Source organism: Artemia franciscana, chromosome 11 (genome assembly GCF_032884065.1).
Source record: "Artemia franciscana chromosome 11, ASM3288406v1, whole genome shotgun sequence".
NCBI classification, from domain to species: Eukaryota; Metazoa; Arthropoda; class Branchiopoda; order Anostraca; family Artemiidae; genus Artemia; species Artemia franciscana.
In genome coordinates this window covers 14,940,544-14,957,057 of record NC_088873.1, presented here as the reverse complement: position 1 = coordinate 14,957,057, position 16,514 = coordinate 14,940,544, and positions in this window count along the sequence as shown.

Genomic DNA, 16,514 nt, shown 5'->3' with positions numbered 1-16,514 from the left:
TGAATCTTAAAAAGAACACAAGAACTTCTGATTACCAATCCAATGTGCCCCCTCCAAAGGTTATACGATCACCCTTTTTATATATGCCTTATATGTCCCCAGGGCATAACTTACATCCCTTGCCCTGAGGGCTGTCATCATCAGAGACATAATTTCCAAACCTTTCAATTCCGTTGAACGAAATTGATATCTCAGAATTTTTAGTTATTAGGGGGTTAGTTGCTGTCCTATCACTTACGACTATTAAAAAATGCACTGGCTCTTTCGATTTCTAATTGAATGAACAGTTTCGGAATTTTCTTTGACAACAAATGGCCATCTAAGAATTTCAGATGCATTTTTCATGCATCTAGGAATCAGATGCATTTTGGAAAATTTGAGGTGTAGAGGGGGAGGGGGGTTATCCACCGTCTGATCACCTTGAATCTTAAAAAAGACACTATAGCTTCTGATTACAAATACAATGAGCCCCCTTCGAAGTTTATACAATCACCCTTTCTATACATACCTTACATACCGCCAGAGCATAAATTACAACCCTTGCCCTGAGGGATCTGGGGACTTTTCAATTACGTTGAACAAAATACCTAGCTAAAAATTTGGGTTGGATGGGTTTTGGGAAATGGTGGGCGTGGGAGGGGGTTTAGTTGCCCTTAAATCATTTTCAACTATTAAAAAGGGCACTCGCCCTTTCAATTTCCAATTGAATGAGCTCTTTTCTAAATTGGCTATCTAAATTTTTCGAAGCTGGCTATCTTAACTGGCAAAAATGGTTATCTCAAAATTTCGATTGGATGTGTTTTGAAAAATGGTGGGTGTAAGAGGGGGGTTAGTTGCTCTTTAAACACTTTCGACAAATGAAATGAACTAACATCATTCTATACAATCCTAATAAGGGAATTAATGCCAGATTTGCCTCTCACTCAATCCGACTATTTGTCTTGGCTTTTTCTACAATTAGCCATGGCTTGATGCCCACAACTATTTGACTGAAATAAAATTGAAAAGTAATGGGCAACAAGCCATGGGTAATTGTAAAAAAAGCCAAGACAGATAGTCCAATTGAGTGACAGGCAAATCTGGCATTAACCTCTTTATTAGGATTGTATAAAATACAGTTTTCCAAATGTTTGGTTAAAATGCAAAGGTAAACAAATAGTTGCGGGCATCAAGCCATAGCTAATTGTAGAAAAAGCCAAGATAGATAGTCCAATTGAGTGAGAGGCAAATCAGGCATTAACCCCCTTATTAGGATTTTATAAAAATGATGTTAGTTCATTTGTTAATAGATAAGTCTATCTATCATCTGTCCATGCGTCATTCCTAGGGCAGAACAACTAAGGTAGATAGTCATAGAGCTAATATAGTAATAAAATCTATAGTTTTCCAAGTGTTTGGTTAGGGTTAGCTGAATTTCAATTACTTTCGACTATTAAAAGGGCACTAGCTCTTTCAATTTCCAATCGAATGAGCCCTTTTTGAAGTTCCTACAAAAAAAATGGTCATCTCAAAATTTCTGTTACATAAGCTACATTTTGAGAAAATATAAGATGAAAGGGGTATCCACCTATTATCACTCTGAATCTCAAAAAGGGCACTAAAACTTCTGATTAGCAATCCAATGAGCCCCTTCTGAAGTATATACAATCGCCCTTTCTATAAAAACCTTACATGCCCCAAGACCATAAATTACAACCCTTGCCATGAGGGCTCTAGGGGGGGGTTGTCATTCTCAAAGATATAATTTCCAGAATTTTCAACTATGTTGAACAAAATGGCTATCTCAAGATTTTAATTGAATGTGTTCAGAAAAATATTGGGCATGGGAGGGATGTTGCCCTCCAATCACTTTTGATAGCTTATCACTAGCCCTTTCACTTTCCAATTGAATGAGCCCTTTTTGAAGTTTCTATGACAACTCCTTTGATACAAAGTACATGTCTAAGCAAATAAATATATAAAACATTGCATCCACATTGCTCTTTATTTAGGCAGTGCTATTGTGCTGTCCATGATTTATTTTTAAGACTTTTTCCACAGAACAAGCTTTTGAAAGAAAAGTAAAGAGCTCCATTAAAACAAAAATGAGCAGAAATAAAGTCAAATAATCTTCCAAGCATAAAACTACCACAAATTACCATCAATAAATAAATGAAATCCAAAACAAATAGAAATTACAATAAATAACCAAGTCAAAATCAAAAGAAGCAAAATTTAACATGAGTAGGACTGATAACCCCATGCCTTCTTTGGACCAGAAAAAAATTTGCACTTTACTGAAAAAATGATTGAGGATTGTCAGTTTAATATACATATACTGATATTTATTCCTTGAAGTTTTAATAATTTTTGGTTTATTAAAGTCAAAAAATGGAAAACATTTAAAATGTATTTTGTTTTCAGTATAAAGTGCAAATTATGTTCTGGTTTCAGCAATTTACTGCTAACTTCAAAAACCACCATATTTCAAAAGCCCATTTCCATAAACTTGGGTTTTACTATTTCTTAGTCTTTTTAGAGCTGTCTCTAATTTTTCAATGAAAAATAAATCCTCTTTAACATCTGAAGTGTTACAAACTATTTCATTCTTTTCTACATCATTTCCTCTACATTTATCATTGTTTAGCACACTCTGATAAGTTTTCTGCCTGTCTCTCTTTAACACTTTCCTCACCACTAATTGTGGCCCAGGTCCTACCTTTAACTGGGACACTTTCAGACTGACTATTCCCTTCAAATTTTTCGCCATACTAAAACAATATTTTGCTATTATGCCATCTGGCTGCATCTTCTAGACCTTCAGCAAATTTATCCATGGTGTCCACTTTATACTTGCTTTATTCATATTTTAATGGGTTCTTTACTTTCCTTAAATTCCTTTTATTTTAGTACGATCAATCATTTAAACCCTACTTGAATAAGCTCCTCCTCTTTGCTACTAGATTTAAATCCTTTACAACCCTAACTGTGTTTCTAACTTTCCTTCCTAAGACACAATCTGCTATTTTCCAAACCATTTTCTAAAATAAACACCATCTATCTTCTAAAAAATAAAATCTTGACTCTCGAATTTAATATTTCAACTGTTCCTAGGAAGCTTTTCTCAAAATCTCAACCGAGAATCTACCAGCATTCTAGCTTCCTGGAAGGCAGTTGCACTTCATAAATTTCAGTTTTACCTTAAATTGCATTGTCCAGCAAAATATAGAAAAAATCTTGTAGAGTTGCTGGTTAGTGATGATGGGGGGCCACTGACTCAATTGCATCCCATTCTGTCTTCCATTGTTTAATGTTCCAACTCTTGTCAACAGCAATCTTCAAGGCGTCAAAGGAGGGAGTAATTAGAGTAGTATCAGGAAAACTGTTCCAATGGGTAATCACTCTATTAGAGAAGTAGTGGTTATGGACTGTTATCTGCCATCATCCAGGACAACTTCTTACTATATCCCCTTGTGCTGGATGATTCATCAAACTAAAATGTATTTTGACAGGAGTCAGCATACACCACCCCAGCACCTAGTTGGTGGGGGCGCTTCGCGCCCCCCCCCAAATCCCCTCGCGCGCGTAAGTCCTTACGCACCATATTAGTTACGCGCCATTGTAGTTGTGTCCCTATGTCCCACCTGTATATATATATATATATATATATATATATATATATATATATATATATATATATATATATATATATATATATATATATATATGTTCTTAACTGCGTAAAACTTGCGAATATACAACATTATTTGCTGTCCCATTGTCTGTGCATATAAATAGATTGTCAGGTTTACCGACTCTTGAACACGCAACATATAATGGTCCATGGGAAAACAATCCGTATTCAGATCTATACCTCATGATTCTAATGATTGCCCTTGAGCTTTATTGATGGTGATTGCTAATCGACCATTCCCTGTGTCGCCATCGTCATTTTTATATCCCCCTGTGCCCTCCGGCGTCTCCTTTGTATTTTTGTCCCTGTGTCCCGGTCGTCATTTATATTCCCTGTGTCCCAGTCGTCATTTGTGTCCCGGTGTCCCAGTCTGTGATTTCTCTTTGAGTGTCCCGGGCGTCATTTATATTCCTTGTGTCCCGGTGTCCCGGTCGTCATTTATATCCACCTGTGCCCCCCGGCGTCCCCGTTGTAGTTGTGTCCCTGTGTCCTGGTCGTCATTTGTATCCCGGTGTCCCAGTCTGTATATACATTCGTTTTTTAGTTTTGTTTTTCTCCTTTTTTTTCCTTTTTAATTTTTTTTCTTTTTTAGTTTATTTAGATTTTTAGATTTTTTAGTTTTTTTATTAGTTTTTAGTTTTTTTTCTTTTTAGTTTTTTTGCAGTTTTTACCTTTTTTTAGTTTTTTTAGGTTTATTTTTGACTTAAGTCCTGGTCGTCATTTATACTCCCTTTGTCCTGGTCGTCATTTGTGTCCCGGTGCTTTGTTGATTGCTAATCGAACATTCCTTTGGTCCCGGTCGCTTTCTCTTTGAGTGTCGTCATTTATATTCCCTATATGCTGGTGCCCCGGTCGTCATTTGTGTCCCGATGTCCCGGTCTGTAATTTCGTCAGTTGAAAACATGACGTCAGTCGACACACAAACATGACGTCACCCGACAGACAGACCCACACACACACAGACAACTTATTTTTATTTATATAGATTGTTCCGAGTTTTCATCCGTCACGATGTCTAAGATTGAAAAGGATAAAGTTCAACTGGATGCAAAGTCAATTTATGTTTTTAACGACGTAAAACTTGTGAATATACAACATATCCCCCCTGTGCCCCCGGCGTCACCGTTGTAGTTGTGTCCCTGCGTCTCGGTCGTCATTTATATTCCCTCGGTCGTCATTTATATATATATATATATATATACTAGCTGTTGGGGTGGCGCTTCGCGCCACCCCAACACCTAGTTGGTGGGGGCGCTTCGCGCCCACCCCAAGCCCCCCCGCGCGCGTAAGTCGTTACGCGCCATAATAGTTACGCGCCATTGTAGTTGTGTCCCTATGTCCCACCTGTGAATATAGATATATATATATATATATATATATATATATATATATATATATATATATATATATATATATATATATATATATGGTTTTAACTACGTAAAACTTGCGAATATACAACATTCTTTGCTGTCCCATTGTCTTTGCATATAAATAGATTGTCAGGTTTACCGACTCTTGAACATGCAACATATAATGGTCCATGGGAAAACAATCTGTATTCAGATCTATACCTCATGATTCTAATGATTGCCCTTGAGCTTTGTTGATGGTGATTGCTAATCGACCATTCCCTGTCCCGGTGTCCCGGTCGTCATTTACATCCCCCTGTTTCCCCCGGTGTCCCCGTTGTAGTTGTGTCCCTGTGTCCCGGTCGTCATTTATATTCCCTGTGTCCCGGTCGTCATTTGTATCCCGGTGTCCCGGTCTGTATATACATTCGTTTTTTAGTTTTGTTTTTCTCCTTTATTTTTTTCCTTTTTTTTTCTTTTTTAGCTTATTTAGATTTTTAGATTTTTTAGTTTTTTTATTAGTTTTTAGTTTTTTTTTCTTTTTATTTTTTTTGTCCCGGTCGTCATTTATATCCCCCTGTTTCCCCCGGTGTCCCCGTTGTAGTTGTGTCCCTGTGTCCCGGTCGTCATTTATATTCCCTGTGTCCCGGTCGTCATTTGTATCCCGGTGTACCGGTCTGTATATACATTCGTTTTTTAGTTTTGTTTTTCTCCTTTATTTTTTTCCTTTTTTTTCTTTTTTAGTTTATTTAGATTTTTAGATATTTTAGTTTTTTTATTAGTTTTTAGTTTTTTTTTTCTTTTTAGTTTTTTTGTAGTTTTTAACTTCTTTTTAGTTTTGTTAATTTTTTTTTTTACTTATGTCCTGGTCGTCATTTATACTCCCTGTGTCCCGGTGCTTTGTTGATTGCTAATCGAACATTCCTTTTGTCCTGGTCGCTTTCTCTTTGAGTGTCGTCATTTATTTTTTCTTATTTAGTTCTTTTAGTTTTTACCTTTTTTAGTTTTTTTTAGTTTTTTAGATGAAAATTTTTTTTAGTTTTTTCCTTTTTTTCTTTTTAGTTTTTTATTGGTTTTTACCTTTATGTTAGCTTATTTTTCAGTTTTTTCCTTTTTTTTTAGTTTTTTTTTATTTTTTATTTTTTTTAGTTTTTTACCTTTTTTTAGTTTTTTTAGTTTTTTTAGTTTTTTTAGTTTTTTAGCTTTTTTACTTTTTTTATTAGTTTTTAGTTTTTTTGTAGTTTTTGCCTTTTTTTAGTTTTTTCAGTTTTTTTTTTAGTTTTTTATTGGTTTTTACCTTTATTTTAGCTTATTTTTCAGTTTTTTCCTTCACCTGATCCACGATCCACAGATCCACAGACAACTTATTTTTATATATATAGATAGTTTTTTTTTTTTACTTATGTCCTGGTCGTCATTTATACTCCCTGTGTCCCGGTGCTTTGTTGATTGCTAATCGAACATTCCTTTTGTCCTGGTCGCCTTCTCTTTGAGTTTCGTCATTTATTTTTTTCTTTTTTAGTTCTTTTAGTTTTTACCTTTTTTAGTTTTTTTTAGTTTTTTAGATGAAAATTTTTTTTAGTTTTTTCCTTTTTTTCTTTTTAGTTTTTTATTGGTTTTTACCTTTATTTTAGCTTATTTTTCAGTTTTTTCCTTTTTTTTATTTTTTTTTATTTTTTATTTTTTTTAGTTTTTTACCTTTTTTTAGTTTTTTTAGTTTTATTAGTTTTTTAGCTTTTTTACTTTTTTTATTAGTTTTTAGTTTTTTTTGTAGTTTTTGCCTTTTTTTAGTTTTTTCAGTTTTTTTTTAGTTTTTTATTGGTTTTTACCTTTATTTTAGCTTATTTTTCAGTTTTTTCCTTTTTTTTTAGTTTTTTTTAGTTTTTAGTTTTTTTCGTTTTTTACCTTTTTTTTAGTTTTTTTAGTTTTTTTAGTTTTTTAGCTTTTTTATTTTTTTTATTAGTTTTTAGTTTTTTTTGTAGTTTTTGCCTTTTTTTAGTTTTTTTAGTTTTTTAGCTTTTTTATTAGTTTTTAGTTTTTTTTGTAGTTTTTGCCTTTTTTTAGTTTTTCTAGTTTTTTAGCTTTTTTATTTTTTTTATTAGTTTTTAGTTTTTTTTGTAGTTTTTGCCTTTTTTAGTTTTTTCAGTTTTGACGTCACCTGATCCAGTTTTTTCAGGTGACGTCACCTGATCCATCCACAGACAGACAACTTATTTTTATATAGATAGAAGATAGAATATACATATATATATATATATATATATATATACATATATATATATATATATATATATATATATATATATATATATATATATATATATATATATATATATATATATATATATATATATATATATATATATATACTAGCTGTTGGGGTGGCGCTTCGCGCCACCCCAACACCTAGTTGGTGGGGGCGCTTCGCGCCCCCCCCCAAGCCCCCCCGCGCGCGTAAGTCGTTACGCGCCATAATAGTTACGCGCCATTGTAGTTGTGTCCCTATGTCCCACCTGTGAATATAGATAGATATATATATATGGTTTTAACTACGTAAAACTTGCGAATATACAACATTCTTTGCTGTCCCATTGTCTTTGCATATAAATAGATTGTCAGGCTTACCGACTCTTGAACATGCAACATATAATGGTCCATGGGAAAACAATCTGTATTCAGATCTATACCTCATGATTCTAATGATTGCCCTTGAGCTTTGTTGATGGTGATTGCTAATCGACCATTCCCTGTCCCGGTGTCCCGGTCGTCATTTACATCCCCCTGTTTCCCCCGGTGTCCCCGTTGTAGTTGTGTCCCTGTGTCCCGGTCGTCATTTATATTCCCTGTGTCCCGGTCGTCATTTGTATCCCGGTGTACCGGTCTGTATATACATTCGTTTTTTAGTTTTGTTTTTCTCCTTTATTTTTTTCCTTTTTTTTTCTTTTTTAGTTTATTTAGATTTTTAGATTTTTTAGTTTTGTCCTGGTCGTCATTTATACTCCCTGTGTCCCGGTGCTTTGTTGATTGCTAATCGAACATTCCTTTTGTCCTGGTCGCTTTCTCTTTGAGTGTCGTCATTTATTTTTTTCTTTTTTAGTTCTTTTAGTTTTTACCTTTTTTAGTTTTTTTTTAGTTTTTAGTTTTTTTAGTTTTTTACCTTTTTTTATTTTTTTTAGTTTTTTTAGTTTTTTAGCTTTTTTATTTTTTTTATTAGTTTTTAGTTTTTTTGTAGTTTTTGCCTTTTTTTTATTTTTTTTAGTTTTTTAGCTTTTTTATTAGTTTTTAGTCTTTTTTGTAGTTTTTGCCTTTTTTTAGTTTTTTTAGTTTTTTAGCTTTTTTATTTTTTTTATTAGTTTTTAGTTTTTTTTGTAGTTTTTGCCTTTTTTTTCTCTTTGAGTGTCGTCATTTATTAGTTTTTTCCTTTTTTTTTTTAGTTTTTTATTGGTTTTTACCTTTATTTTAGCTTATTTTTCAGTTTTAGTTTTTACCTTTTTTAGTTTTTTTTTAGTTTTTAGTTTTTTTAGTTTTTTACCTTTTTTTAGTTTTTTTAGTTTTTTTAGTTTTTTAGCTTTTTTATTTTTTTTATTAGTTTTTAGTTTTTTTGTAGTTTTTGCCTTTTTTTTATTTTTTTTAGTTTTTTAGCTTTTTTATTAGTTTTTAGTTTTTTTTGTAGTTTTTGCCTTTTTTTAGTTTTTTTAGTTTTTTAGCTTTTTTATTTTTTTTATTAGTTTTTAGTTTTTTTTGTAGTTTTTGCCTTTTTTTTCTCTTTGAGTGTCGTCATTTATTAGTTTTTTCCTTTTTTTTTAGTTTTTTATTGGTTTTTACCTTTATTTTAGCTTATTTTTCAGTTTTTTCCTTTTTTTTAGTTTTTTTTTATTTTTTATTTTTTTTAGTTTTTTACCTTTTTTTAGTTTTTTTAGTTTTTTTAGTTTTTTAGCTTTTTTACTTTTTTTTATTAGTTTTTAGTTTTTTTTTGTAGTTTTTGCCTTTTTAGTTTTTTATTGGTTTTTACCTTTATAGTTTTTTTAGTTTTTTAGCTTTTTTATTTTTTTTATTAGTTTTTAGTTTTTTTTGTAGTTTTTGCCTTTTTTAGTTTTTTCAGTTTTGACGTCACCTGATCCAGTTTTTTCAGGTGACGTCACCTGACACATCCATCCACACATCCACAGACAGACAGACAACTTATTTTTATATATATAGATATAAATATATATATATCTATATTCACAGGTGGGACATAGGGACACAACTACAATGGCGCGTGACTAATATGGCGCGTAACGACTTACGCGTGCGTGGGGGCTTAGGGGGGGTGCGAAGCGCCCCCACCAACTAGTTCTTGGGGTGGCGCTTCGTGCAACCCCAACAGCTAGTATACTATAAAGATTTCATATGCGGACAAACACAAAAACTACATCTACTCAAGCTAAAATCATCCAATGGAATGTACCTGAATGCCAAGCAAATATACACACATTGCTATTGTAATACAGCAACACAATTTCTTTTTTTACCTTCCTGAGGCGCAACACATTCCCATTGTTTCTCCATTAAATTTCAAGGCCTTGCAGTAGGGACAAATTTTAGACATAGTCCAGATTTGAAAACATGTACTCAAGCTATAATCATCTACTGGGCAGTACCTGAATGCCATGCGATAATTTTGACCTTGCTCTTGTGATTCCTCGGCCCGCTTTCTTTTTGCATTATCTCTTTGAACCGCAAGCCTGTTTTCACGTTGTTCTTGTGATTCCTCGCCATGATTTGTTTTGTTAATTTCTCTTTGAGCCTCAAGCCTGTTTTCACGTTGTTCTTATGATTCCTCGGTACGTTTTCTTTTCTTTCTTTCTCTTTTAGCCGCAAGCCTTTTGGCATTAGCTCTTTGAGCCGCTTCCTCGGCTGTTTCTTCTGCCATTGCAGGATTTATACTGATATTTACCTGTGTATCGCCCCCTTATATACTTATAATGACGTCATATACAAAGCCTTATATACTTATAATGATGTCATATGTGGAAAAATGGAAAAACATAAAAACTACATCTACTCAAACTAAAATCACCGACTGAGCTGTACCTGAATGCCAAGCGAATATAAACGCATTGGTTTTGTAATACAGGGATACACTTTCTTTTTACCTTCTCTATCAGCTGCAAGCCTGGTTTCGCGTGCTCTGGTAGTTCCTCGACACGCCTTCTTTTTTCACTTTCTCTATCAAGTCCAAGTCTGGTTAAAAAAAAAAAGAAAAACTAAATAAAGAAGAAAAAACTAAAAAATAATACAAATAAAAAAAGAAGAAACTAAAAAAAACAAAACAAAAGCTAATATAACAGAAAAACTGAAAAAATATCAAAAATCTAAAAGAAAAAAATCATGCCGAGGAATCACAAGAACAACGTGAAAACAGGTTTGCGATTCAAAGAGATAATGCAAAAAGAAAGCGCGCCGAGGAATCACAAGAGCAAGGTCAAAATTATCGCCTGATATTCAGGTACTGCCCAGTCGATGATTATAGCTTGAGTAGATGTTTTCAAATCGGGACTATGTCTAAAATTTGTCCCTATTGTAAGGCCTTGAAATTTAATGGAGAAACAATGGAAATGTGTTTTGCCTCAGGAAGGTAAAAAAAGAAAGTATGTCGCTGTATTACAAAAGCAATGCGTATATATTCGTTTGGCATTCAGGTACAGCCCAGTTGATTATTTTAGCTAGAGTAGATTCAACTGACACCTCACATGTTGCTGGGGCGTGTAGCGCGTCAGAAACTCGTGGAAGGGGTGTTGCATGGGTTCTGGGGGGAGGGGACTAAAAAATAAAATATGTGTATATTTTTCAGTTGAATGTTAGAGTTTTCTCCCGGATCCAAACTTTTATTAGCTTTAACTCCTAAAGTGATCATATCTGTAACTTTGTGCTATATTTCAATAGGAAAAACAAAATTTCAAAATATTTTTTATATTTTAGGTTTCAGTTCAGGATCGATAAATCTATTACGTAAATTGCAAAAATATTTATGGTGTTTGAGCAATAATTCTAATTTTTTAATTCCAACAAGAGAAATACTGGAAAATTTAACACTTACTTTAGTTTTTTGTTAGCGTCTTGCTACTCGACACGTGGCTAATAACTCGTCTTGTGTGTCACCAATATTAAGTAAAAAACATTATGCGTACAAAATGTTTAGAATCAGTCATAGATACAGAAAAGTCGCATAGAGGCATAATTGGAAAAAAAGTGCACAATAGTTATGCTAAGAGGAAAATCAATTTTGACGAGACAACATCAAATGAAGAGTTCATAAGAGTAGCACTGAGTTACATGTTCCCCGCTCCTCAGTGCGCCTTTAAGCACCCCTGTCGTGATTGCGCCGACGATTTTCAGTCAGTTGTAGAATTCGCCAAAGGGTTTTACGATCGATTACGAGTCGTCAAATTCAACACGGAAGTTGATGGAAGCAACGGAACAACAAGAGCAACGTCAAAATCATCGCCTGAAATTCAGGTACTGCCCAGTCGATGAGAGAATCTGCTGTTTTGGACGCCTTTACCACTCGACCACGACCGCTTTCCCAGTCGATGATTATAGCTTGAGTAGATGTGTTTAAATCGGGACTATGTCTAAAATTTGTCCCTATTGCAAGGCCTTGAAATCTAATGGAGAAGGAATGGGAACGCCTCAGGAAGCAAAGCTGAGCTGAGCCAAGCTGAGGAAGAGAAACTGCTGCCTTCTCATATAAATAAAAAAACTAGTTTTTTTAACTGGAAGTAAGGAGCGACATTAAAACTTAAAACGAACAGAAAATACTCCCTATGTGAAATGGGTTGTCCCCTTCCGCAACCCCTCGCTCTTTACGTTAAAGTTTTTAATTGTTTTACAACGTGGAATTGTGGCAAAGAGTCAAACTTTAGCGTAAAGAGCGAGGGATTGCGGAGGGGACAACCCATTTCACATACGAAGTAATTTCTGTTCGTTTTAAGTTTTAATGTCGCTATATATCTATATATATATATATATATATATATATATATATATATATATATATATATATATATATATATATATATATATATATATATATATATATATATATCTATATATATAAAAATAAGTTGTCTGTGGATGGATGTGTGGATGGATGTGTGGATGGATGTGTCAGGTGACGTCACCTGAAAAAACTGGATTAGGTGACGTCAAAACTGAAAAAACTAAAAAAAGGCAAAAACTACAAAAAAAACTAAAAACTAATAAAAAAAATAAAAAAGCTAAAAAACTAAAAAAACTATAAAGGTAAAAACCAATAAAAAACTAAAAAAAAAACTGAAAAAACTAAAAAAAGGCAAAAACTACAAAAAAAAACTAAAAACTAATAAAAAAAGTAAAAAAGCTAAAAAACTAAAAAAACTAAAAAAACTAAAAAAAGGTAAAAAACTAAAAAAAATAAAAAATAAAAAAAAACTAAAAAAAAGGAAAAAACTGAAAAATAAGCTAAAATAGAGGTAAAAACCAATAAAAAACTAAAAAAAAAAGGAAAAAACTAATAAATGACGACACTCAAAGAGAAAGCGACCAGGACAAAAAACTAAAAAAAAAGGCAAAAACTACAAAAAAACTAAAAACTAATAAAAAAAATAAAAAAGCTAAAAAACTAAAAAAACTAAAAAAAGGTAAAAAACTAAAAAAACTAAAAACTAAAAAAAAACTAAAAAAGGTAAAAACTAAAAGAACTAAAAAAGAAAAAAATAAATGACGACACTCAAAGAGAAAGCGACCAGGACAAAAGGAATGTTCGATTAGCAATCAACAAAGCACCGGGACACAGGGAGTATAAATGACGACCAGGACACAAGTAAAAAAAAAAATTAACAAAACTAAAAAGAAGGTAAAAACTACAAAAAAACTAAAAAGAAAAAAAAACTAAAAACTAATAAAAAAACTAAAAAATCTAAAAATCTATATAAACTAAAAAAGAAAAAAAAAGGAAAAAAATAAAGGAGAAAAACAAAACTAAAAAACGAATGTATATACAGACCGGTACACCGGGATACAAATGACGACCGGGACACAGGGAATATAAATAACGACCGGGACACAGGGACACAACTACAACGGGGACACCGGGGGAAACAGGGGGATATAAATGACGACCGGGACAAAAAAACTAAAAAGAAATAAAAACTAAAAACTAATAAAAAAAACTAAAAAATCTAAAAATCTAAATAAGCTAAAAAAGAAAAAAAAAGGAAAAAAATAAAGGAGAAAAACAAAACTAAAAAACGAATGTATATACAGACCGGGACACCGGGATACAAATGATGACCGGGACCCGGGACACAGGGAATATAAATGACGACCGGGACACAGGGACACAACTACAACGGGGACACCGGGGGAAACAGGGGGATAACCTGACAATCTATTTATATGCAAAGACAATGGGACAGCAAAGAATGTTGTATATTCGCAAGTTTTACGTAGTTAAAACCATATATATATATATATATCTATATTCACAGGTGGGACATAGGGACACAACTACAATGGCGCGTAACTATTATGGCGCGTAACGACTTACGCGCGCGGGGGGGCTTGGGGGGGGCGCGAAGCGCCCCCACCAACTAGGTGTTGGGGTGGCGCGAAGCGCCACCCCAACAGCTAGTATATATATATATATATATATATATATATATATATATATATATATATATATATATATATATCTTCTATCTATATAAAAATAAGTTGTCTGTCTGTGGATGGATGGATGGATGTGTCAGGTGACGTCACCTGAAAAAACTGGATTAGGTGACGTCAAAACTGAAAAAACTAAAAAAAGGCAAAAACTACAAAAAAAACTAAAAACTAATAAAAAAAATAAAAAAGCTAAAAAACTAAAAAAACTATAAAGGTAAAAACCAATAAAAAACTAAAAAAAAAACTGAAAAAACTAAAAAAAGGCAAAAACTACAAAAAAAAACTAAAAACTAATAAAAAAAGTAAAAAAGCTAAAAAACTAAAAAAACTAAAAAAACTAAAAAAAGGTAAAAAACTAAAAAAAATAAAAAATAAAAAAAAACTAAAAAAAAGGAAAAAACTGAAAAATAAGCTAAAATAAAGGTAAAAACCAATAAAAAACTAAAAAAAAAAGGAAAAAACTAATAAATGACGACACTCAAAGAGAAAGCGACCAGGACAAAAGGAATGTTCGATTAGCAATCAACAAAGCACCGGGACACAGGGAGTATAAATGACGACCAGGACATAAGTAAAAAAAAAAAAACTATCTATATATATAAAAATAAGTTGTCTGTGGATCTGTGGATCGTGGATCAGGTGACGTCACCTGAAAAAACTGGATCAGGTGACGTCAAAACTGAAAAAACTAAAAAAAGGCAAAAACTACAAAAAAAACAAAAACAAATAAAAAAAATAAAAAAGCTAAAAAACTAAAAAAACTAAAAAAAAGGCAAAAACTACAAAAAAAACTAAAAACTAATAAAAAAGCTAAAAAACTAAAAAAACTAAAAAAAAGGCAAAAACTACAAAAAAACTAAAAACTAATAAAAAAAATAAAAAAGCTAAAAAACTAAAAAAACTAAAAAAACTAAAAAAAGGTAAAAAACTAAAAAAACTAAAAACTAAAAAAAAACTAAAAAAGGTAAAAACTAAAAGAACTAAAAAAGAAAAAAATAAATGACGACACTCAAAGAGAAAGCGACCAGGACAAAAGGAATGTTCGATTAGCAATCAACAAAGCACCGGGACACAGGGAGTATAAATGACGACCAGGACACAAGTAAAAAAAAAAATTAACAAAACTAAAAAGAAGGTAAAAACTACAAAAAAACTAAAAAGAAAAAAAAACTAAAAACTAATAAAAAAACTAAAAAATCTAAAAATCTAAATAAACTAAAAAAGAAAAAAAAAGGAAAAAAATAAAGGAGAAAAACAAAACTAAAAAACGAATGTATATACAGACCGGTACACCGGGATACAAATGACGACCGGGACACAGGGAATATAAATAACGACCGGGACACAGGGACACAACTACAACGGGGACACCGGGGGAAACAGGGGGATATAAATGACGACCGGGACAAAAAAACTAAAAAGAAATAAAAACTAAAAACTAATAAAAAAAACTAAAAAATCTAAAAATCTAAATAAGCTAAAAAAGAAAAAAAAAGGAAAAAAATAAAGGAGAAAAACAAAACTAAAAAACGAATGTATATACAGACCGGGACACCGGGATACAAATGATGACCGGGACCCGGGACACAGGGAATATAAATGACGACCGGGACACAGGGACACAACTACAACGGGGACACCGGGGGAAACAGGGGGATGTAAATGACGACCGGGACACCGGGACAGGGAATGGTCGATTAGCAATCACCATCAACAAAGCTCAAGGGCAATCATTAGAATCATGAGGTATAGATCTGAATACAGATTGTTTTCCCATGGACCATTATATGTTGCATGTTCAAGAGTCGGTAAACCTGACAATCTATTTATATGCAAAGACAATGGGACAGCAAAGAATGTTGTATATTCGCAAGTTTTACGTAGTTAAAACCATATATATATATATATCTATATTCACAGGTGGGACATAGGGACACAACTACAATGGCGCGTAACTATTATGGCGCGTAACGACTTACGCGCGCGGGGGGGCTTGGGGGGGGGGCGCGAAGCGCCCCCACCAACTAGGTGTTGGGGTGGCGCGAAGCGCCACCCCAACAGCTAGTATATATATATATATATATATATACAAATATATATATATATTTTAAATAGTCCCAAATATTTAAAAAACATATGCAAGGCCATATCCAGGGGAAAAGGGTAGGGGGTTTGAACTCCCCCCGCCTAAAATTTTTGTTAAACTTGTAAAAACATAACAAAAACGCAAGTAAACAATTTTTTTTAATTTTTGTGAACCCCCCCCCCCTCAAACACACAAAAAATAACCTTTGCCAAACAGAAATCCAGGATACAGCCAAATATATGTGGGCATGTGAGTTTTTACTTAATCTTTCCATGTAATCATATTTTATTTCCACTGGCCTTTTTATTTTAAAGAAAGATCAATTTTCTACACTTTTTAGACATTGCTTTTGTCTTTACTTGTATGAAGTTGCTTAAATCATTTACAAATTAATTAATGTGCCTAATGGTGCCATTACCAAATTTACTTCAAGAACAGAACAAAATGGTTCCATTAAGAGCTATGGTACTAAATTTCGAAAAATGATTTTATTATTATAATTTAGCTGGGATGAAAGTGAATATATGCTACCACTTGAAGCCCTATTCTTATTATCTTTCATAATTCAATATTTTCTCCTGGGAGAAGTTCCATTTTGATCTTTAAGGGGATAATAATAGTCACCAAAAGTTGAAAAACATGTCTCCAAAAAAACTGGCTAGTGAGAAAAATTGGTATTTGTAGGTAATTTAAGAATAGTAATTGTTATTTT